The sequence below is a fragment of the Mesocricetus auratus genome, unplaced genomic scaffold (assembly GCF_017639785.1).
Source record: "Mesocricetus auratus isolate SY011 unplaced genomic scaffold, BCM_Maur_2.0 Super-Scaffold_15014, whole genome shotgun sequence".
In the NCBI taxonomy this organism is placed as follows: domain Eukaryota; kingdom Metazoa; phylum Chordata; class Mammalia; order Rodentia; family Cricetidae; genus Mesocricetus; species Mesocricetus auratus.
In genome coordinates, this window is record NW_024429186.1 from 16,819,291 (window position 1) to 16,844,249 (window position 24,959).

At 49.0% G+C, this 24,959-nt stretch overlaps 1 protein-coding gene across 2 annotated transcripts in view; it reads right to left on the reverse strand.

Moving 5' to 3' along the window:
• The window catches only part of Slc24a4 (solute carrier family 24 member 4), a 135,072-nt gene that overhangs the window by 56,003 nt on the left and 54,110 nt on the right, over nucleotides 1-24,959 (reverse strand). The gene's annotated exons all lie outside the window — the stretch shown is intronic.

Here is a 24,959-nt window from a genome sequence, read left to right on the forward strand (position 1 = left end):
GGCCAGACTGATGCTTTTAGGAGAACGCTGGTTGCTGGATTAGTCACGGGTATCCCAGTACCTGAGAGCTGACTGGGACTGAGATCTGTCTTGTGTCTTGAAAGATAGCGTAACGCACATCACACATATTGGGATGACTAAAATTAAAGATAGACACACTGTTGGGTGTATGAGAAATAGGGTGGCTTTAGGAGCCCCTCAGATAGTGACACAATATGCCCAGTGACAACTCATCTGCCTCAGAACGCCCACAGCCAGTGTGGGAACGGTCCCTTCTCACTTTGCATTACTTCATGCTATCGGGATGCTATCACAGTCACCAGCCCTCAGGTATCTGGGAAGACTGCTGGTCCACAGCAGGCACTCAATAGATGTCCCAGACAGAAATCCTGCTTTGTAAATACAATGTCGCCCTAAGCTCCAAAAACAAATGTTATAAAATCTCACTTCTCAACATCAGATTCACTTGACAAGAAACTGAACCTGGCAGCTATCCAGGCACCAGACAGCCTGCCCACTTTGAAACAAGAAGTACTTAAAGAAAAATGTCTTCATTTCCTTCTTCATGTTTTTTTCTTTTCTAATCAAACTTCTTATTAAAGAATGGCAGCTATCAGTTCAAGAGCCTGCATCTGCTACTTGGAGATGGAGAATTATGGAGGAAGATATTCCGTGTCCCTGTGGCTGGGACTCTGTTTCAGGAAGCGGAAACCTCTGGGACTTCAAAGCACAGATCCTTAGACCATGGTTCTGCTGAGAGATTTCAAGACATTCCCTGGTTCTCAAGCCATTGTGAGGAGAGCTGGCGATTGGCACGATCCTGGGGCATCTTTGAGAATGAGAATAAACCTCTGCTTTTCTGGAGTGGAGGGCATGTCATCTGGCCCCCAGCCAGGATGGGGCTGTGGGTTGTATAAATAGCTTTGTCCCTGGTGTGACTAGACTTTGCACAGAGATGCTGCCTTCTCTGCACTCCTAAGTGCATGACAGAAGGCTGCAGGGTACAGAGAATGTCATCCATAGTCTTAGTTTTGGCAGCAAATCAGTAGGTGACCTGTGGAGCTCCCAGCTCTCATGGGTTCCCGTAACAGCTCAAAGCCTTTCACACATTGGGATACGGGTGCTGAACTACATACATATGTACTAGCATCACAGAGAGAAGTGACGGGGTGAGGGAGTCCAAGACTCTGCACTCAGGCCTTCAGGTTCATCTACTTTGGTGTTTTCAGTAAGAAGTGTCCCCCATTGGCGGTGGCATCTGAATGCTTGGTCCCTGGTTGGTCTGTTTAGACAGCTTTGGGAGGTGTAGCTTTGCTAGAGGAAGTAGTCATTGCAGATGGGCTTTGAGAATGTAAAGCACTGCCCCGTTTACTCTCACTGCTTCCTGCTTGTTGGTGAGCTAAGATCTCTCTGCTTCCTGCTCTGGCCACGTGCTTGCCTGCTGCCACGCCTCCTCAACCACGATGGAGTCTTATCTCCCTTATCCTTCTGTAAGTTGCTTTTAGACGTGATGTTTTGTCACAGCAACAGAAAAGAAACTCACACAACTCCCTATGGACTGTGTGGCCGAGTCACCTAACCTCGAGGGCTCTCTGCTTCTTCAGTGACAATCTACTGTGAAAGCACAGGGCTTGGTGAATATATATGGCACCCCTTGGCTTGCACAGCAAAGGCGTCAGTGGGTAGAGGACCATACCAGCCCTCCCAATTGGCTACTGGCTGAGACTGGTTCACTGCTGCAGGACTGAACCCTCCAGAAGCTGGCACGGCACCAGTGTCAATCCCTGTCACTCTCGCCCTGTCACCAAGAACAGCTCCGACCTTCAGACATGTCCTGTGTTCACGTGTCTAATGTCTTCAGAGCAGATGGGTTGAGGTTTCGGGATACACTTCTGTCTTTTAGGACCTGTGTGACCTTAGCAAGCTGATTGTGTGATCCTTACAGACTCTGTGTGTAAGACAGGTGTAACCCTGGCGACTGTTCACACACCAGTACATTCTGTCCCCACCGTTGCAGCTGATGTGCATCCTTGATATGTGAAAGTAAAAGAGACAATAAAATAGCTTTGCAGGGGTGGGGTGGGGTAGAAAGGCCATAGATGGTGAGAGCAAGCCAGGCTCTGTGCAGATCACAGGAGAACCTGCCTGCTAGAGCAGTGTCATCCCAGGTTCCTGAGGAAACCTTTCTCTTTCCGGCTTGCCAGAATGAGGAGCACCCAGACCATGTTCAAGTGTGTGAGGCTTGCAAATCTGAGAGGGGTCACCATACCCTAGGGAGGAGGGAGGGATCATCAGGGCACACACATGGCTTTTGAGGTCACACCTAAGCTCTTAAGCTGCAGAAATCCCTGGTGGCAGGTATAGGGGGAGGAGAGATTTGCCTGCAGGCCCTGAAACCCAGTATCCTCCAGAGCCCAGGAGGAGGGAGCCAGGAAGGCAACACAATGAAAGGCAGCCTTCCCTTTGGTCCTTGGCCCCAGAAGGACTGTCTGTCACTGATTCTGGACATACTCAGGCATCCTTGTACACAGAATCTACCTGTTTTTGCATTCTGCTTTGGCATGTATGCAAGGCCCAGGACATTTGGGGAGATCTCTCATGATACTTACCTTCCTGAGCACTGGAGGGGAGACACTAGGGGCCTTGGGTCTATTAGTAACCACAATTCCTTCAGCACCTACAAACTGCCACTTGAAATCCCCAAGGAACACTTTAGCACTGTTGTGGACACAGAAAGCTACACAGTGATTTTCTGCCAGCATTGTCCTTTTCAAGATATACTTTTTGCCAGTGGTGCTGTTCATCAAAATGTATGAATTTATTCAGTGGGCATTTCCAGAGCACCTACTCAGTGAACCTATATTCTGGTGACTGCTGGATAATATTCTGAGTATCTTGAGCCTCCTTAGTACAGCGGCTGCATCTTGGAGGGTGATGTGACTTTCAGAGACCATCAAAGCTATTGAGAAAGCAGAAGTCTACTAATGTGGGAATATCCCTATCCTGAAAGAGTAGGAGTTAACACTTGTACCTCAAGTGTTTACACCACACCAAATGTTAAGCTGAGTCTCAGGCATCTGTCCCTGTGGCACACCTGGCCCCAGTGCATGGGATAAGTTAACAACTGACTGTCTTAAGGTTTCTCTTGCTGTGAAGAGACATCATGACCATGGCAACTTTTATAAAGGAAGCCATTTAACTTGGGCTTGCTTACTGTTCAGAGGTTTAGTTCATTATTGTAATTATGGCAAAATAATTCTACCATCCCCAAAGTCCCTTGTGCTGAATATTTATAATCAATTCCTCCCTAGTTCCCAATTCTGGCTACTAGGGGTTAATATGTGCTCTTTACAGAAGGTCCTATCAATGGAGTCCTATGACAGGGAACTTTTCAGTCAGCCTCTTTCACTTAGCAAAATGCTTAAAGAGACATCCATCTTGTATGTTCCCCCCTCTTCAGACTTCCTCGTTTAGTTTCTTTGACTCCTTTTGCTCTCTGTCATCTCACATGGCTGGGTCCGTATCCTTGGCAGGACACCTGAACACTGTCCTTAGGGCTTCCTGCCTAGCCCTCTTTTCTCTGTGGTTTGCTTTTCTAATCTCTGCAGGCACCTCCCAAGTCTCAACATTTCTGAGCAGCAGTTGTAACAGAGCCCTTGGCAACCCTGTAGGCACACAAAACACATCCTCAGTGAAATGGTCCACCATCTATATGAGCTGCAGGAAGGAAATCCTGGCACAGTCCTTGATACCTCCCATTCCCTCAGATCCTATGATATAGGAAAGACCATGATGCATCCAGCTTCCAATTTATTTTCTTCCATGACCTTCCCATGGGGCACTGGTCACGTATACATACCATCATATGCTGTGTTCTGATGAGCCTTGACTTGCTCTGAAATAGATCCTGTTGACCATGGGGACTTCCAGAACAGAAAAGAGGTCAACTTTCTTCTCACTGCTGTTTCCACGGGCAACCATGGCTATAGACACTGACAGGCTCTGCTGACAACATTCTGAGAGCAGCGTGTTTTGGGGTTTGATTATTCTATTTCCTGCTTGCCTTAGTCCATCTGTGATGCTGTAACAAAACATTCTAACCCAAGGTGCTTACTAAACACAGAAAACTTACTTCTCTCAGTTTTAGAGGGTCAGAAGTTTAAGATCAAGGCCTTACTTCCTAGGTCTTGGAAGGTGCCAACTCTGTGTTCACATGTGGATGGGGGTTAGGCATCACTCCAGAGTCCTCCCCGACCAATGTTACTGGAAATTGAACCATGGGCATTATGCATGTTAGGCAAGTGCTCTACCACTGACCTATATTCCCATTGCTTTTTTCTTTTAATTTTGATACAAGGTCTCACTAAGTTGCCTGGGATGGCTTTAAATTCACTTTAACATCCATCTGGCCTTGAATTTGTGGATCCTCTAGACTCAGCCTCCTGAGCAGCTGATTTTATAGCCTGTGTTACCAGGTTTGGCAGGGATGTTGACCTATCCCCAATGGTGAAGGCAGAGTCCTCATGACCCAGCCAACTCCAAGTCTACCTTCTAACACCATCACTTTGGGGGTTAAGATTCCTTGCAATTTGTTTTTGAGATGGAATATCATTACATAACTATGACTGGCCTCAAACTTGTGACTCCTGCCTGTTTCCTGAGTGCTAGGATTATAGGTATACATCACCACACCCAGCTAGGATTTCTCATATGAGTTTGGGGGTGACCCAAACATTCTGCCCATGGCACCTCTTCCTCGGGTGTTCCTGTACTTTTCTGAGTACCTGATTGCCTGAATTCAACTCTTTTCTGAGTAAAATATCTAAGATGGTGTCTACATCCTGTAGTAAGCTGACTTATACCACCAGCTTCCCCGAGAGCTGAGAAAGGGACTGGGAAAGTTCATTTTTCAAACCCATTCTTGAATCTGTCCACCTTTTCATCTCTACCTCCTGCATCACTGACCACCACCCTGACCTTCTGGCTAGCCTCCTATCAGTTCCCATCCAGCAGCTAGGCAGCTTCTCAACATCAATAGAAGACAAATGCTGAAGTTGGTCCAGACTTTCCAGGCTCAGCACTGTCTGGTCCTCTCTGCCTGTCTGGCCTGGGTCATCCCAAGGTTTGCTCTCAGATCCAGTCACGCTGGCCAGGCTCACGCTGCTATGTCCTGGTACAACCTGCTACCAGGCCAGTGTTCAGCAGGTGTAAAGACTTTGGCCTCCTATCTAACTGAAGGGCTATGGAAGAGCCTGCTCAGAAGGTTTTGTGGGCCTGGCCTGCCTGGCCCTGCAACTCTGGCACGAGGCTCTTGGCACAGTGCCTATCCACAGACAGAAAGCCCACAGAGCTGTGCTTTCTGTTGGATGCAAATCTTCCCCAATCTTCCCCAAACCTTTCAATTAGTTGATTCTCTTTAAGGAATGTAAACTGTGAAGTGAATTTTTTTTTTTGAGAAACTGCCTCCAAACATGCCATTTTCTTTGCTTTCTGGTAAAAATAACCCTATGTTCTAAGTCATGACGTTTATTATGAAACTATGAAAAGGAGACTGGGAGGCTGGGAAGTCATTTAAATAGCTTCAAATTTCCATTATTTCAACTTACATAAGGTATGTGTTTTAGAAACCACTCAGGCGCCTGGAGCCAAAAGCCAAGGAATCAAGATCCCCCACCTCCACTATGTTGGTTTAAAATAACTTGGATGAAAATCTCATGCTTTTCACAGGCAATAGTTCACATGTTAAGGTCTTATACCACAGCTTCCTGTCATAACCAGGAGTAAACACAATCAGATGAAGTTGTTGCCTTAGCCAGCATGAAAAGGAGTTTGAAATCCTATCTTCAGTACAGTCCAAAAATAGATTATTCACGAGAAAAAGTACAATATGACTGAAAACCTCAGCAATAGGATTGTTCCTTCCTGTAATCACAGAATTTTATACCCGATGCTGCCCAGACACTACATTTTGGTTGATTTCCACCCAGGGAGGAATGAAGGTTCTCAGGTGTCACAAGAGCTGTGTGCCAAGCCCTTAGGATGCTGAGCGCCGTTGCTGGCCTCATCTCATCACTCTTGCAGGTGACATGATGTTCAGAGAGGTCAACTGCTGTATTCAGCATCCCAGTCAGTTAGTGCCAGAACCCCAAGAGCCAGAGCACAGACCACGCTAAGCTCAGACCTCTGCACCATGGGCTTTGTAACCATCAGCTGCAGTGCCCAGAACTCAGTCTCAGGGACCACCAGCCCTAACTCAAGTCCAGCTGCTGCAGCATGGACCTTGAGTGTCCTCTGAAGGTTCATGTGTTAAAGGCTTAGTCCCCCAGGTATAACTATCAGGAGGTCACAGGGGCTTTAAAGCTCTAGCGGGAAATCCTTTGGTCATCAAGGATACGCCCTCCTCTCTTTTGATGACAATTTCATTCTTCTGAATTCTACAGTCCACGTATTGATTGAATCATTTACTTTTTTGTGGTTTAATTCTTTGACTTCTTCCTATATTTTAGATATCAATTCCCTGCCAGATGAACATCGACAAAAATTCTCTCCTATTCTGTGGGTTGAATCTTAGCTCTGTATGTGATCCAGTCAAACCATATTTGGATATATGCCCCCAAAAACCAAAGTTCTTACTGACACAGCTTCCTATAGAGACACCTGCACCTGCTGTACTGTTCACAACAGCCACATTAAGGAAACAGCCTAGGTGCACAGCAGATGAACAGACAGAGAAAACATGCCGTACATACTCAGGGTGGCGTTCTACTCAGTGCTAAAGAAGTATGTGTTAGCAGAACCAAACCTCATTATCTTAGCTGAAATAAGCTAGACTCAAAAAAACAAGTGCCATACATTTTTTCTAATATTTGGAAGCTGGGGGTACAGATGTGACTATAGAGGGAAATATTTGGGCTGCAGAAGAGGACAGAATAAATGCGGATGTGGGAGAGGGGGTGAGAAAGAGTAATGAGAAGGGGGACTTGACTCAAAGTACACTGAATACATGCACGGTGCTATGGGGATGGAGGGGGCCCAGACTTGAACAGGTAGAACACAGTGGGAGGTTTTAAATCAGTGAGGTTGGGCACTTGGAGGGGGCTGTAGGACATGTATCCATCTTTCTTCTCTCCGTCCCCGAGGTGAGCTGGTGGGCTTAACCAGACGTTCATTCCCACTATGCACTGCCTCCCCTCCTGCCCCAAAGCAACAGGGCCAATTGTATATAGACAAAACAAACCTTCCCTCTTTATAAGTGGACTCCCTCGGGTATCTCATTACAGCAGGAGAAAGCTGACAAATGGCCTTTTATGCTCGATGCCACACGCTATCCTTTTAAGGAGCCTGTGAAATATCACCATCAGCTCCATGTTCTGAAGGGCAATCTGTCAGCAGACTGGATTGCACAGCAAGAACCATGGGACACTTCTTCTCTTGGCCCAACAATTCTTCTTCATCTGGTGTTTGTTCTAAGAATAATGTTTCAAATGGGGGGTGGGGAGCCCTACGTGAGGACGCTTGGTGCTGCTAACCGTAAGACAGTGGGAGCCACCAACTGTCCAGGAAGACGATCATGGTCAAATTATTGGGACACTTTCCTCTAGTTGTCCCTTGGGCATTTGCATGCCCTAGAACTGTGGCTGGTTTGGGATCTACAACCTTGAACAAGAAGGACCAGAGCCCTGCCCTCCTGCCAGTTGTGAAAAGACTGTTGCTATAGAGTTTAAGGAGCAACACAGGCCACGTGTGGTTTATTTACAGCTGTAAACGAAGAAGCCAGTGCAAAGATCCGGAAGCAACCCAGAGAGACTCGGGCAGGCACAGAACGGAAAGCAGTCTCCGTGGCTCCCTCTGTAACGCTCTTATTATAAACATATTAAGTCAACTTACGATGGCTCATAAAAGACTCAAGGGTAAAGGTGATGCATGTGGCCCTGAAAAAGAAAGTAAGAGGCTTCGAGGAAGCAGGCAAAGAAAGTGCTAGAATACACACGGTAACAAAGTGAACGGGGGAGTGGCGGGAGGATAGCAATCAAGGAGGGGAAGCACAGAGGTCAGGGGTCAGCGGGACCAAAAATGAAACCTAAGGACACATGGAAATACCATAAGGTGACCTGTTACATTGCATGTTCTTTAAAAAAAAAACTAAGACACTGTTTGAACGAATCTAGTGCTAGACAGGACAGTGTGGTCTTCCCACACCCACGAGGCCCAAGAATTGTCAGAACAGGTGAGGGAGGAACCGAACAGAAGAGATCACAAGGAAATTTCCCGAATAACAGAGACATTCCAGTTTGCAGCTGAAGTGGTAGTTACACCGTTAAGTACATTCCTCAAAACACTAACGGTGTACTTGAACATCTGCATTTTATTGTATAAAAGTCACACTTCATAAGGGGCTATGGATACGTCTCAGTGGTAGAGTGCTCGCCTAGTGTGAACGAGGCCCTAGAGGTTTGAGTTCCAGCTACACACACACACACACACACACACACACACACACACACACACACCACGCCACACACAGAACCTTAAAATGTCAGAATGTCAGAGTTGACATGTCACAGTCCAGTAAGTAGAAGCAGGACGCTACTGACAGCCTTAAGGGCCTTTAGGTATGCTACTACTCATGACAGGGACAAACAGGTGACCGTCACCCAGTTCCCACATGTGCACAGGGCATACATCATCTATGGATAGATGTGACCTTGATGGACATGGCCACCACTGCTGCTGTTTCCAGATGATGGCTGCATCTCCGTGGGTCAGCTGCAGGAGCCTCAGAAACCACTAGGGAGGCTGGGAACCTGGGACCAGTCTCGGGTAAGTTCTTATCAGTGTACACTTTGCCTTGCAGGAAATGACTGCAGGTGTCACTGAGCTGTCACTGTCACCATCGGTGATAATGGAACTCAATGTGCTGGGGCCAGGCCCCACGTACTCCCTACACATTCTTGACTGGCAGAGGTGGCAGCCTGAGTGAATCTGGGCCATGTGTTAACTGGAGCTGTCTCTCCCCCAGCAGAAACTATTATTCATTGTCTGGTGAGGGCCAGATGGCAGCTGGCTGCGGAAAGTCCCCAGGCTGGACTCGCCTAAGAGTGAGCTGTTTCGGCTGCGGGTCGTGATGTGTTCCTGCCACTCAGAGCCAAACTGGGCATGATCCGGACACTGGGGGTAGGGTGTGAGCAGCAGAGGTTCCTAGGACTGTGATAGGAAGCCAAGGGCCACACACCTAAATCCCTGGGACCCATCGCATGGGTGGATGTGAACTTATTGGACATGGTCACCTTGACCACTGTTCCCTGAAAGTGGACACACCTCCATCAGTCAGAAGTCAGCTACAGAAGCCTCAGAAGTCACCAGGGAGGCTCTGATGCTGAGACCAGTCTCAGGTAAGACCCATCACACTTTCGGGCATCCAGAATCCAGGTGCTGACAAGACTGAGTGGTGGTTAATTCTGTCAACCTGACGGGCTCTACAAGCAATCACATTGGGGACAAGCCTGGGACAGGTGTCGTGGAGTCTCTAGCTTAAGTTAACTGAGACCCACCCTAAAGGTGCAGGGTAGGCGCCATTTCACAGGCTGGGGTCCCCAGCTGAATAAAAAGCAGGAAGTAAGCTGAGCCTCAGCTTCCATTTTTCTGCTTCCCGACTGAGGATACAATGTGACTAGGCAGCTCACACTCCTCCAACCTTGGTTACTCCATTATCATGATGGACCGACCATAACATCAGAGCTGCCAGCTAAAAGGACCCTTGTCCCCTTATGCTGCTTTGTTGGATATTTTGTTGCAACAACAGGAAAAACAAGCAACACAGACTGGCACAGACTGGTTCCCATGGCAGCCTCAGGGAGCAGATGTTCTGGGTCTCCCTCAACACTTGGTAGTGGCCAAGGTCCTTGGCATTTCCTGGCTAGTAGATATGACACTCCTCTCTCAGCCTCTGTCTTCGTTTGACATTCTCCTCTTGCTGGGTCTCCATATGGCTTTCTCAAAAGGGCACCAGGCATTGGATTTGGGCCCCACCTTTACTCAGCATTGACCTCATCTTGACTAATTAAAAAGTTCCCTTTTCCAAGCAACTGCACAGTCATAGGTACCATGGGTTAGGACTGGAAAACAAGTCACCCTACATCATATACATGTCTGTCGGCCCCTTTAACCCTGTTCACAGAACACGGGTACCTGGAGCACCCATGCCAGCAAGTGCTAGGCCATGGAAACAGCCTTTGGTCATGGTTAGCTTCTATAGTCTAGGCCTTGGGCTTTGCTATACAACCCAGCCAGCCTCAAACTCAAGGCAATCCTCCTGCCTGAGCTTCCCAAGAGCTGGGATTATAGGTATGAGCCACCACGCACAGGTCTTTTATATCCTATGATGTGTGGGCACTGAGTCATAGTTGTTATCCAGTGAAATCAGCAGTGTCTCCCTCCAAGGCGTCACTCTTTGGCTGATACATTTCATGGGGTGCACTACTCTTTCAGAATATGTTGAGCTGGAGTGAAAATAAAACCCAATTAACCAACAGAGTTCATATTGCCTCAGGCTAATGAGCCAGGAAAGATCTCTGTGATTCCCAGGGTCCGTCCTTGTCCCGGCCAGCCCCACACTCAGCCAGTGGAAGATGGGTTGGGGAAAGGTGGGTTCCCGGCTCCCCAACCTGTGTGTGAGGGGTGGTGGTTTAGTCCCGCTCTGACGGGAGGAACGAGGAAGGCTGGATCTCCTGTCCTCTCACAGGCTCTAGTCCTTAGGGCAGGGAGCTGAGAGCTGGTTGCCATGTGAATTGCATGTGCCAACTTGACCAGGCTGTCAGAACCAGCTATTTAATCATATGCAAATCTAGGCTTTGCTGTGAGCCTGTTGTATAAATGCGGCTAACAGTTACCATCTGCTGAGTTTAAGTAAAAGCCACTACTCCCAATACTTAGAGTGTGAATTCAATGCCACTCAGGTTAGTTGAAGACTTCACACAAAGCTAAGGCTTCTGGGAGAAGAAACTGCCTGCAGATAGCACCCTAGCTTCTGCCTATGAGTTCCCTACTGCCTGCCACTCATGATGAGAGCCTGTAAACCAATGACACACACTCTCACACTCACTCACACACACACCACACACTCATTCACATACACACTTACATACCACACACTCACACACACAAACACACACCACACACACTACACACTCACACATACTCATACACACACTCATACACACCACACACATACTCACACACTCATACCATACACATACTCACACACACTCACATCACACACACTCATATCACACACACTCACATAACACCCACACCACACTTACACACACGCACTCACATCACACACACAGTACATACTCACATCACACACACACTATATACTCACACACACAGCTATGGTGTAGATGAGTGTTCCCCTACAGATCCATATATTATAGGATTGATCTGCATCGTGCAATTTGGAGGTGATATGGATTCTTTTTTTTTTTTTTTTTGGTTTTACGAGACAGGGTTTCTCTGTATTGTGTTGGAGGCTGTCGGTCCAGCCCGGCCTCGAACTCACAGCGATCCGCCTGCCTCTGCCTCCCGAGTGCTGGGATTAAAGGTGTGCGCCACCACCACCTGGCGGTAATATGGGTGGTGGATTCTTAAAGGGAAATGCCAGAGGGAAGTCTGTAGGTAACTGGAGCATGCCCTCAAAAGGGGATTGTGGGAGCCAGGTCTCGTTCTCTTCTTCTCTTGCTTCCTGCCTTCTATGTGGAGCCATTCATTCTAGCAAAGACCCTGGATATCATGTGTCATCTTCAACAGAGGCTCCAGTGATGGGGACCTGGACCTCCAGAGCCACATGCTGACAAAATTGAACCCTTCCTCTATTGATCAACTGCCTCAGGTATCTTGTTACATTGATGGCAAATACTATCTTTACAAGGATTGATTGATTTATAGCTGCGCAGAGACACAGGCTCTGTGTGTGTGTGTGTGTGTGTGTGTGTGTGTGTGTGTCTGTCTGTCTCCTATCAGTTTCTTTTCTCTGGAGAAGCTGGCATTATTCTGGACCATGCCAGGCTTGGACTGGGATGTGAGGCCTGAGGAACCACCCTGACCTCAAGTGAGACAGAATAGGCAGGCAGGCTAGTGCAGGGCAAACCTATGAGAGCTCCTGAAGGGACCTGCATCCCCTGCTGTGAGCCAAAGCTGCCTTTCCCTCACACTCCCAGTCCCCATGGCTTACCCCATAGCACCATCATCCTTAATACAAGCCTGTGTCCTGCACCAAGTCCCTAACTTCCTGCTCCTCCCAGGAGTAGACTCAAGGCAAGAAGTCTCTGGCCAAGACATGGCATAATAGAAGGGTAGAGCTCTCTTGGCATACTTGGGAGATCTTTTGAGACCCTTCTAGAAAAGACAGAATATCCTGTCCTTGAGTAGTCGCTTACCTGGAGCAGGTAGCCTCTGTGTGAGCACTGGCTGGCAGACACATGGTCCTTACCATTGTTTACAGTGAGGCCATTTACCCACTGGGGTTCACCACCTAGCATGAAGCAAGGTCACAGAGAGCAGGGAAGACACTAGCAGGTCATGCAATTTCCAAGTGGGTCCAGGCACAGCAGGCATGTCACTAATGTTCAAATGATGTCAGGAGTTGGGCATCCAACCCCTACAATCTCAGAGGAACAAAAAAGTCTTGTGTGATTTCCTCTCTAGGCTTGGGGGCTGATTTTCATCCTTGGATCTAATCGTAAAGAGCATTTCTAAGACAAGACAGTCATTAGGGTCTAAGTTTTATTCCTGGCTTTTCCTTCACAAGCATAAAGGAAATGGTTTAGTTCGCTGCTTCCCCTACAGGCAAGTGAAGTTGGAGGAGGCTCTCAGCTCATTATGAACAGGTTTTACAGAACCACTGAGCAGAATACAAGATGAGCCATACTGGGTCACCAGGCTGCTTGTGTGGCCTTCTCCTTCAGATGTCTTCTGGGACTATCACCTCCTTTCAAACATGTCAACAAGATCACAGAAGCGAGGAATCTGATGGTGCCCCTGGACTGTCAGGAGAGCTCAGCTGGTGCTGGTACCCAGAACTGGCCTCAAGAGCATGCAGCGACCTGCGAGCTGTCTCAGTGCAGGTCTGCTCAGGTAAAGTTCATTCTTCTCCCTTCCACGGAGCAGCAGCAGGGAGCTGATCTCGACCCGAAGCCACCTCTTTGCTTCCCTGGTGTCTCTCTCTTATTTTTTTCTTGCTCAATGCTGTGACCTCTTCATCAAGCCTATAGCCCTCTCATGTCTACTTCAAATAGTCAAGAAAGATGACAATGTGAAGGTGCACTTCCTTCAGCCTGCCATGCACATGGACAAGGCACTATGTGGCCCAGCAAAGATTGTAGGCATTTTGGCCTTTACAGAGTTTCGGGTTTAGAATTTAAAGCATGTGCATTCTTCATGCTTCTCTCCCACAGGGCTTTGGAACAAAGGCAAGAACATTAAATTTTCAAGAACAATCATGCAACAGAGAAGGTCACTGCATTCAGGACCAGAACACAGAATATGACCCACCTCCAAGGAGGAGCTGGCAGAGGACTTGCCACCAAGACCCACAGTTCCAAAGCTACCACCTTGGGGAAAGCACCAGGAGTGAAACAATGCCTGAGAAGATGACGACCAGGTTTGCTCCAGTTCCTCCTCGCATAAGGGGATGCTGGGAAGGCACCACTGTGGCACCTCCCCAGCAAAGTTCCAAACAATCTGGGGCCCCTCAGAGCTGCTCATCATAGAAGAGGCCATGATCTGCCTTCCTAACAGATGTCAGCCATTCCGCACTCAGATCCTTCCTCCTGAATACACATGGTGGAAGGGAAAAAAAAAAAACCTGTGTACAAAGATGATGAGAAACACAAGTCAAAGAATCAGGGATGTGGGGGTGGTGGTTCTGTGGGTGAGGTGCTTACCACACAAGTATGAGAGCCTGAGTTAAGATCTGCAGCACCCATGTCATAGCTGGGCGCCATGGTGTGCGGCTGTAATCCCAGTGTTGGGGAGGCAGAGACAGGAGAACCCTGGGAGCTTGCTGGCCAGCCAGCCTAGCCAATGGCAAACTCCAGGTGTGGAGAGCAATTGAGGAAGATATCTGATGTCAACCTCTGACACACACACACACACACACACACACACACTGAGGGGTGGGGAGTGGTAAGACCAGGGACACAGCTAAAAATCCTATTAAAATTCATTAGCTCCAGATGCCAGTAATGGCTGGCTGAGAAACCCTGACCCAGAATCCAAACAAGCTGGAATATGAATCCTTCTCATACCAAACACAGACACTCCACCGTTTGATTAACACCTCGACTCTCCCCATCTCCATGATGGTTTATTGACCAGTCTATATACTGTTAGAACACAGACTACATGCTCTCCACTCCTGGAGGAGTCCTCTCTACCCAGGAGACTAGGAATTCATAAGAATGCTCCCGTGACTTCATACATCTCTTTTCCATTTCTTAACATTTAGTTAAGTCAACTTAAAGCTACATCTTTCAAGATCGGCACATCTTTTGTCTTATGTGTGAGCTACCTTTGAACAGTGTAGAATGGCAACATGCTCTTACTCATCCTTTCTTAATCCTTTTAATCTGCCACCTGTGCTTCTCAAACAGCATATAGCCACCATGCGGGTCCTGGGCGCAGAAAATACTTATAACCTATATCCTCACTGCTATCCCTCGACACCAGCACAGAGGATGCTGACCTCCCAGGAAGCTCTGTACTGAGGGCTGTTACGGATGGATTGGGCTCGTTGTGCAGTCTGCAGGGAAGGCAGAGACAGATATATGGCTAATGGTGACTGTAACAAGACATGATGCCACAGGAGGAGGCTGAACAGACAGTTGTGGGGTGTGGAAAATGAACAAGGAGCTCGGAACAGACAGTTCGGGGAAAAGTGGGTTCAAGGACACCCTGAGAGACAGACACAGTGAGGGCCGCCCTCTGGAGGGGTGTTGCAGAAGGCAGTGTGGGGTTCGCAGCAAATGTGGGGTTCAGGCAGCATGAGCCACGGGGATCTGCAACTGTCTCATGTTTTAAGAATAGGCAGAGCTGGGAGGTAGCAGCTAGCGGAAGCAGCGTCAGATATGACGACTTTAGGGTAAATGCCTAAGTGGGGGATGCAGGCACTGCTGTCAGAGCTGGGCGGGATTAGGGCACCACACTTGCCTGTTCCTAACAGTGGAGGGCTAAGGTAGAGGAGCAAACAAGGAAAGAAAGCTCTGTCTCCCCTCCTGACCTCTTTTTTGGGGTGCCAGGCTGGTGGAGAGCATGGGGAGAAGCTGGGGAGACAGAGTGGGGTCTTAGGCCAGCGTTCCTCATAGTACTCAATCATGGGCTACATGGGATGTGAGCGGACAGAGGCTGGTCAGCTAGATAGCCAGCAGGATGCAGGATAGCGGGAAGGGCTGCCAAGGCTGGGCCCGTCACCACGCAGTGCACTGTCTGCTTCTGCAAAGAGCCTGCTCCTTCACCTGTTCACATGGGGGCGCCTCTGAGATGGAGTGCCCACCTCCCTAGCACAAATGCCCAGAGACTGCACACACACACCAGCTCCCAGGGCACAGCGCAGGGAGTGAACAGAATCTAGTTGTGGAGGGAGCAGCGACCCTAGTCACTCCGCTGTTCTCAACTCCTCCAGGTTGCTGGCACCCTCTACTGTTGCCCAATGGTGCAGCCCTGTTCTGCTGGCTCAACTCTAGGCCCCTTGGAGGAGTCAGCACAAGAGTTGACCAGGGTCGCTGCCCCCTCCAGAGGTGTCCCCTGTTACCTCCCCTGTTTCCAGCAAAGAGACGGGTTATTTGGGGGAGGGTACAGGGACAATGGGGAAAAGGTGCTCTGTGGATGGCAGTGGTTGGCTACTTGGCCTGGATGTGTGGCCCTGGTATACTACACTGTGATGACAACTTGATGACTACATTTTTCTGTGTTTGTCATCCTTCAATAGGACATTCATTTTTGCCCCTCCCCCAACGGTGAGTGATACAGGGCAACCAAGGCTGCTGTGAGTTCATGAGGGACACAGCCAGGCCACGCACAAGACAGCGTTTCACAGCCCTGTGCTCCTTGATGCTCCCTGAGCCTTGGAAGGGGTGATGAGCATCCTGTTTAATTCCGAGCCCTCAGCCATCTCTCCCTCAGCGCCTTGACTAGCGCCGAGTCTTGAATAATCAATCACCTTTAGCCATGAAAGCAAACTTCTTTGATCAAGGCAGGAGATGTTTCTTATGACTGTGGTGCCAGGGAGGGAGCCAAGGGCGTTGGACATGCTCTATCCTCCACCACTGAGCCATAATCAGACCTATAGAAAGTTCTCAAAAGACCTATAGCTGAGGCTTTCTTGGCTCCAGCAGGGAGCCTGGCCCATATCTGCCCACAGAGCACCAAGAATCACCCACATATTGCATCTGAGGACAGCCCCCCCCCCCCCCTTCAGGCTTCTGTGCTTTCTCCAAGAACTCCAGTCCTGGATATATGGAACGCTGACAACAGCAGCTCAGCCTTCACAGATACTGGGGCTGCAAGCTCCCCGTAGTCTCTGGTGGGTAAGGGGTGGAAGGCACAGAAATAAACCTTCCTGACTCGGTTTCCCTAGGGAAACTCTCTTCTGGGGAACATGCAGTGACGGATTCACTCTGGGACAAGGATGAGGTAACACACACAACTCCAGGGAAGAAAAGAAGGAAGCGACCTTAAATTCAGCCTCTCTATCCTAGATCCTCCAGGGAAGAGCCCATTAGCCCCATTTGTGGTTGAGAAGAGAGGCGGAGAAAGGCTGTGGGACTGGCCCGCACCATCCTGTGTGGAGGGGACAGCTCCAGCTTCTCTGTCTTGGCCCTCTTCTTGCGCCCCCCCCCTCCTGAAACAGAAGCTTCAAGCTCCCGTGGGCTCTGGAGAATCAGCTCCCCTGCTTACAGCAACTGCTCTACAGTTTCCAGCCCAGGGGTGCAGGCCGCTTGCTATTCTGGGATGGCCAAGTCCACACGGGCAAGGCACTTCCTTAAAGATGTACCCTGAAGACTGCATCAACTATAGCCTGATCACAAGAGTCCAAGTCCCAGGTCATCAATTTAGTCACCTTCTTTGCTTTTTATTTCCATCCTGAGTTATCTCCTGTGGGTGTACACACACACACACACACACACACACACACACACACGCACACACACACACACACACACACACACACACCCCTTCTGATGTTGTCATCCATCATGAATGCCAGATCCCAGGATCCCACTGCTACTGGGTCCTACCACATTGGCAAAGTCAGAGACTCCTCCTTGTCACTCCAACCTTAGGTCAAAGGAAGGTTCTGTCCTCTGTTTATAACACACTGTTGTGAATGTCAACAGCACTTGAGTCTTTATCATGCCCAATCTCTCTCCAGAGGGACTGTAGCCTCTGGGCAGAGGGCTACCCCATCATATTAGTCTGCTTGCCCCTGCACACACACCATCCTGAGAGGATGCAGAAACTTAGGTTCGCAATAGCCACAGAAAAGTTAGATAACCCGGTCAAAGTCACACAGCAAGTGGTCAAGGTGGGGCTTGTGCCCAGACCGTCAGCCCTCCATTACTACTGTGTGTCCTGCCTGTTCAGGAGTCATGCCCAGAACCAAGGGCACCCACTCACTCTTTTCTAATGGCGGTTGAACTAGAGTGGCTTGTTCAAATATTTTCTTTTTAAAATGTAGCAATTATTTCCCAGGGAGTAAACACCATCAGTCAAGTACAGAATTTATGGGGAAGTAAATTAGAGACATGTAGAAGAAAAAAGCAAACATGTCACCTCACAGTCTGGTGAAAGGGGACACGAATGGCGTCTGAAGTCAGTGACTGAGGACTCTCCATGTGGGGCAAAGCACTAACAGGTCCTTCCTGCCCTGGGTCAGCATGAGGCTGCATGGCAGGAGGAATGCTACCAAAGGCCCTGGGTCCCCACGGCAGAGGTGCTGCCTGGAAGCAAGCACCCCAACTATACCCTCAGGTCACCTGTGTCCCCGGCTATGCCGTAGTAGCATCTCCTTGAAGCCACCTCCAGAAGACAGTGGAGCTTCAAGCCGGGTCCCTGCATCTCCATCGAGGCTGCTGTGGGGCACCCGGATTAGAAGGCTGCATGGTGACCTCTGGGTTTCTCAGCCACCATGGCTGTGACCTCACACCATTTTCTACAGGTCTGGAACGACTCCTTGGTTCACCTGCACTTCCCACCACAGTTCTGATGGCAGCAGAGGGACCCTGGGGTGGTTTCTGAAAGAGCAGAGCTTCCTCTCCAGTGGTCACCACGGATGCAGACCCAGGAAAGGTAGAGGAGAGGATGTGGGTGCCCAGCTAGCACACCCTGGGACCTGGGGACGTAGCTCAGTTGGCAGAGTACTTTCTTTGCATTCATGAAGCCCTGGGTTCAATTCCCAGCATGGTATGATCCAGACATGGTGGTGTAGGCTGTCATCCCAGCACTGAGGAAGGAGAGGCAGGGGTATCAGAATCAGGGTCATCCTTAGCTACAGGGAATTTAAGGCCAGTGTGGCTATGTGAAACCATGTCTCAAGATGATGATGATGGTGATGATGATGATGATGGTGAAAAATAGCCCACTTGGGAAACAAGGGTGGCAACAACATATGAATCCAGGGTCCCACAGCTCCCTAGGACCCACACACCATAAGGTGTTTGACACATACAGCTCACTTATTCCTTCCTGTAAACATGTCTTCTCTGTCCCAGATGGTTCCCTACCTCTCTTTCTCCCTCTCTCCCCCTCTCTGCACTATGGCCAGAGATCGTGACAGACCACAGCTGTACTCCACTGAAGCTTGTGCCCTGCCCCACTCCTCTCCAGGGGCATCTCCAATCAGGCAGGTTTTCTTTCCTGGCCAGGTGCACTGTACACTGTTTCACTGCTCTTCTGTCTACCTTCTGGGGAGCAAGTTTGATGCTCTCTGGTGCAATTCTCCAAACCACAAGAACTCTTCCTTCCAGATCCTCCAGTCACCTAGGAGGGAGTGAGCCCCTCCTCTGTGTTCACAATCTTGGTGGCCAGCTGAATTCCTGCCCCAAAGGCTGACATAAGGAGCTCAGGAAGCTTCCAGATTGCATGCGCAATAGAGCAGCTGCCACCAAAACAGCACCAAATTTAAAATGTGACACTGTGTCTTAGTTGGGGTTTTATTGCTGTGAAGACACACACACACAACTCTTAAAAGGAAAACATTTAATTGAGGGACCCTGCTTACGATTTCAGAGGTTCGGTTCATTATCACCATGAGATTATGGAGGTGTGGTGCTGGCTACATCTTGACCAGAAGGCAGCAGGAAGTCAAGTGACTGCCACACACTGAGGGAAATTTGAGCAAAAGAGACCTCAAAGCCCACCCCGAGGTGACATACTTCCTCTAACAAGGCCACACCTCCTAATAATGCCTCTCCCTTTGGGGGCCATTTTCTTCAAATTACCACAGTGTGGAACACACCTCATTTCTCTGATAGCTCACCATACATAGAAAGTGACCTTAAGTCAACACTCTGTAAAGTCTGTAAAAACCCAGTGGTCTTTTCCTAACCCTCTAGACACATTCCTTGTCTCGTCGCTGGATGTAGGAAGAGCTGACTAGGGACTGCTGGCCTGAGCTGTCTGTCCCTACTGTCACAGTGAATGGGAAATCCTCCCTCCCACCTCTGAAGTGCTGAGTGTGAGGTGATTAACAGCTATCAGAACAAGCAGATGGTAACTCAGCCCCACAGGATGACACTTGTGACCAACCCAGTGCCCATGAAATTAACAAATTCTTTTCGTGGTGCCTGGGTCTGTAGAACTTCACAGCTGCGGGAAGTACATTTCAGTCAGTTGAGGTTTGAACTGATAGACATGGCTTTCTCCAATGACGGTCTACATGGTTAGTCTGTTGAAATAATTAATAAGATCCTAAATCTTGCTGGAGTCCCCCTGAAGCTGTATATGTGATCACCCTCAGACACTGCATGGTTGCTGGGCAAGCCACCCCCCCCCGTTGGGAAGCAGTGGGAAGGGCTGTGCCACAGCAGGTGGGACAGGTGTGAGGACCAATGGAGAAGCAGGCTGCTGGTCCTTAGAACAAAGGACTGAGGTTAGCCCACCTCTGGCAACTTCAGAAAGGAGATGTTCGTGAAATAAGATTTTGGAATGCTGGTCCTCTCTCTCTCTCTCTCTCTCTCTCTCTCTCTCTCTCTCTCTCTCTCTCTCTCTCTCTCTTTCTCTCTCTTTCTGTGTTCTATCATCTGTCTATCTATCATCTATTTATATTATTTATGTCTTTGTATCTATCATCTATCTATCCATCATCTATATCATTTATATCTACATCTATCTATATCTATCATTTATCTACCTACCTATCTGTCTTCTATCATCTATCCATCACCCATCTATATCATTTCTATCCATCTATCTATCCTATTATTTTCTTTTTTCCTCTGTGTTGAGGATCAAGCCCAGGGCCTTGCTCACAGTAAGAAAACTCTCTACCATTGTGTTCTCAGCTCTGACCCTCCTTTTCACATCTAACCCTCCTATAAGTCTTCTCTCTAAAACCATTCCTAGGTGACCACATCTCTGGCACTCCCCAGCAATGCCCACTCCAGCTGCAAGCTGATGCCAGCCTCGCCTCTCTTGGGCCCAACACGGATGAGCCATGCTGTTCCTCAGAGGCCCTTTGTAGATTCTACTGACCCGAAGATGAGAGCATCCCTTCATTCAGTTCCAAACCAGCCCATGACCATTGGCTTCCAACATATTTGGCAGCCCTGATGCCCAATTTTGGATGTTGATCTGAGTGGATCAAGGGATACATGGAGAACTGGGGTGTGTCTTCCTGAGACGATGGGCCCCTGGCATCCATCCACCACAGTTTGGCTTGATCTCAGGGAGGGTGCTGAGGGGTCAGGGCCAATTGGGAGACAAAGCCAATATATTCTGTAAGTTCAAAATACCAGTGTGTTAGTGCACCAATGTTTAGAGTGGGAATTTTGGCATTGGTAGAAAAGACCTCTGCATGGGCGAGCTCTGGTGTCACCGTTACTGAATTCCAGCATGCAAATTCCAGGTCACTCCAAACAGCAACCATCTTCACTGATTCACAACTCTTAGCTCCATCTTCACTATTTCACTCTTTGGCCCCGGCTATTGCTCTAGCCAGGAGCTCTCAAGGTAGGCCTCCCTCAAGCCTTTCCAGCCTGTCCCGCAACCCGCCCTCTCTTCTCTTGCTCACTTGCCCTTTCTGAGATTGCCAATCTAATCCCCTTGGAATGGGAGCACGGTGCACACCTACAATCACGACAACACTGGAGGCAGAGGTGCGAGGCAGAATCGCCTGAGTCCAGGGCTTGAACCCAGGTGTTCAAGGCAAGCCTGGCCCACACAGCAAAACCCTTTATCGAAAGCAAGTAAGTAAATAAACAAACATACACCCCGCCCCCAGGGGCTGTGAGAGAGCCCTGTGACTGAGCACTGCCTTAACACTCCTAAGGCCTTCAGTTTGGTCCTTCACACTCCAAAGCATCAAGAAAATTCAAGTAATGTTAGCCTAGAGGGGTACCCGGGCTCCACAACTGTGGCCGCCTCCTCACACACGCAAAAGCTCTTCCCTCATCACCAGTAGGCAAGAGAGTGAAGGAAGCTACTCTCGGCTCATTACAGATTCGTTTTCAAGCCAAAGACACAAACCCAAATAACTCCAGGCCGTGATCGTTCAATTAGTCACAGATGGCCACAAGCACAGTGACTCAGGCGGGAGCCAGGCAGGAACAGCAGGTGCTGGGCACAGAAGGCGGCTCCTGTGCTGTGGGAGTCTAGGAATAGACACCTCTGCATTCCCAAATACAACCTCAGTCATCTACCCCGGTGGATTTCACTCTAGGCCCAACGATGAGGTGCAGCTGAGAACAAACTTGTGAAGTACCACAGTACCACAGCAAAGGGCCATAAAGACAGTGAAGCTGTGTGTGTGTGTGTGTGTGTGTGTGTGTGTGTGTGTGTGTGTGTGTGTGTTGTGGTATATGTGCATATAGGTGTGCAACTAACTACACACAAAGGCCATAGGATAATGCCAGGTGTCCGGCTCTATGACTCTCCTCCTTGTTCCTTTGAGGCTGAGGCTCTCACCGAACTTCTAGAGCTAGGTGGCAGGCAGGAAGCTCCAGCTATCCTACTGTCTCTGCCCTGGCAGTGCTAGGGTTACAGGCATGAGCATGACCATGCCCAGCTTTTTATGTGGGCGATAGAGACTTGAACTCGGGTCCTCATGAAAGCACAAGCGCTCTACCAATTGAGCCGCCTCAGCCCTTCAGTCTAATTTTTAGCAAATGATAACCAAGTTATGCATATGCAGCTAACTTCACCCCATGATGCAAACAGATTGTCACCAAAGGAAGCCAGAGATGAAACTAACACTGCTTTACTTAAAACTGGAGAGCAGGAAGGGCAGCCATGAAAGAGGAGAGCCATCTAAGACAACCAATGGCCAGGGCCCTCACAGAGCAAAGCACACTGCCCCCAAACCAGGGACACCAACTCTTCATGTTCATGCATGCAACCTTGGAAGTGTCAACAGCAGGGCAATCCAGACGTCCTTTGGAACCCTGCCCCAGAAATGCATTAATTTTATTTTATAAAAGCTTCTTGGGGCCAATGAGATGGCTCAGGGGGTAAAGACCAAGGCTGATGACCTGAGTTCAATCCCCAGGACCCACATAGTAAAAGGAGAATAGTAAGTTCCCAAAGAGTTGTCTTCTGACCTCCACAGGTGCCCTCCACTCTCTCTCACATAAACATTAAAAAAACATTAGAAATGGATGTGATTTCTAAGTCAAGCAAAACCTTGTTTTTAAAGACCAAGACATATACAGACTAAGAAGAAAAGTTCAGGGGTCATCGCAGCATGATGGCTATAATGGGACTGTTTCTTTCCAGGTGGGACTGTGTGACTTCCAGATGGCAATGCCCACTGATCGTGCTCACTGCACAGTCCATGCTGAGGAGACAATTTGTTATTAGTTGGATGATGATGGAAGCTTCAGGATCTGCAGTTAGCAACTATCCTTCAGAAACCTCAGAAGAGGTGCTATTTTTGAGTCTACAAATGATAGACAAGGAAAGAGAGCCCTGACCAGTGATTTTCACCCCCTCCATGCTTAGACGCCTCCTCTGCACACTTTGGAAGGCCTGAGATGGAACCTCAGATGCTCACATCATTCAGCTTAAAAGCAACAGAAATGCACAGCTCTGGATATTCAGAAACTCAAGATCCAGGTGGCAGCATCCTCATCGGTGACAGCTCTTTTATGTGTCCTTACATGACAGGCAAACAGGATCCCCTCAGGCCTGCACACTGGTCCCTCACTGCCCTTCATCTTAATACTACCAAATAGAGATTACATTTCAATGCAAGAATTTTGGTGAGGAGGACATCAATATCTGAACCAAACCAGGCCCTCTAGGTGACTAGCTCCTGAGGCTATGGAATGAACTGGAAGGAAATACTGGCTATGAGCAGGATGTTCACTGAAGCCATGAGTCCTGATGGTGGATGATGGTTGCTAAGAGCCAAATCTGCCCACACAAACCAGACAGGAGCAGCATGTCTTGAGCAACCAGAGCCCTATCTTTATGAGCTAAGGGTAGCCTTATGAGGCTACATCAGATTGGAATGATGCCAGGCTGACACAGCTTAGCATCTTTCAGTCACTAAGTTACCCATGAGTCATTGACTATTAGATATGTTTGTCAGTGCAACATATTCCTTCTTGTGGACTTTTGAGTCTGGAAATCCCGCTGTGGTGGTTTGGAAGAAAATGGCCCCCAAAGTGAGTGGCACTATTAGGAGGTGTGGCCTTGTTGGAGGAAGTGTGTCACTGTGGGGGCGGGCTTTGAGGTCTCTTTTGCTCAAGCTTCCCTCAGTGTGACAGTCAATTGACTTCCTACTGCCTGCAAGATGGATGTAGCCCTCTCAGCTCCAGCACCACATCTGCCTGCACACGGCCATGCTCCCACCCTGATGATAACGGACCAAACCTCTGAAACTGTAAGTGAGTCATCCCAAGGAAATGTTTTCCTTATATGAGTTGCCATGTCTCTTCACAGCAATGGAAGCCTTAACTAAGACACCTGCCTCATCTCTGGAAGACTTTCTGCTCCAGTTCCTGATGCCAGGAACAGAAAGAGAGCAAGCTGATGGGCAGGGGCCAGGGAAGGGGAAGGGAGCTGACTGAGAAAGGGGTGCAATGATCTTCTGTGGCTGGAGCACCTGGGGGCTAGCGTGGGAGTGGGGTGGTGCTGAGGTCTCTGCCGTCTGAAGACCTGACAGTGTGGGACACACATGACCAGCACTAGCCCGAAACACCGCTAAGATGCTGAAATATCGGGGCCTGCCACACTGGATGGCATCACCTCACGCAGTGCCACACGACCTCCCTGGCCACATCCAGCCTGTGGCTCCTATAGTTAGCACCATAATGTTCCCAGGCCCCTGGGGTTAACAGCTGTTGGCGGTGGGTGAGCTGAGGAGCAAAGCAGAAGAAAGCAAGGCTTGGAGGGGCTGAGGGACAGCAAAGTCACAGAGGATAATTGCTTGTTCTCACCTCACACCAAAGGCTGTAAAGGAACAAAGTTCTAGAAACCATTCTAATCAGGTCCATGTTATATCTTTAAGTGGGAAACCAAGGGGGTCAGAGGCAGGCCTCCATCAGGAGGGGCTGAAAGCGGGCCAAAGGTAGTGAGGAGTATTTGTGAGCCTCTGCCATGAGACGCTGAGGAGATGTAGCCATCGGGTCCTGTCTGTCAGCAGCACGGGGCACACACCAAGCGGTCAGGCCCAGTGTGGTGATGTAGGTGTTCTCTCTGTTTGTGACCCAGAGGAAAGTATCAGCCCCAGCTACGAGGAAGAG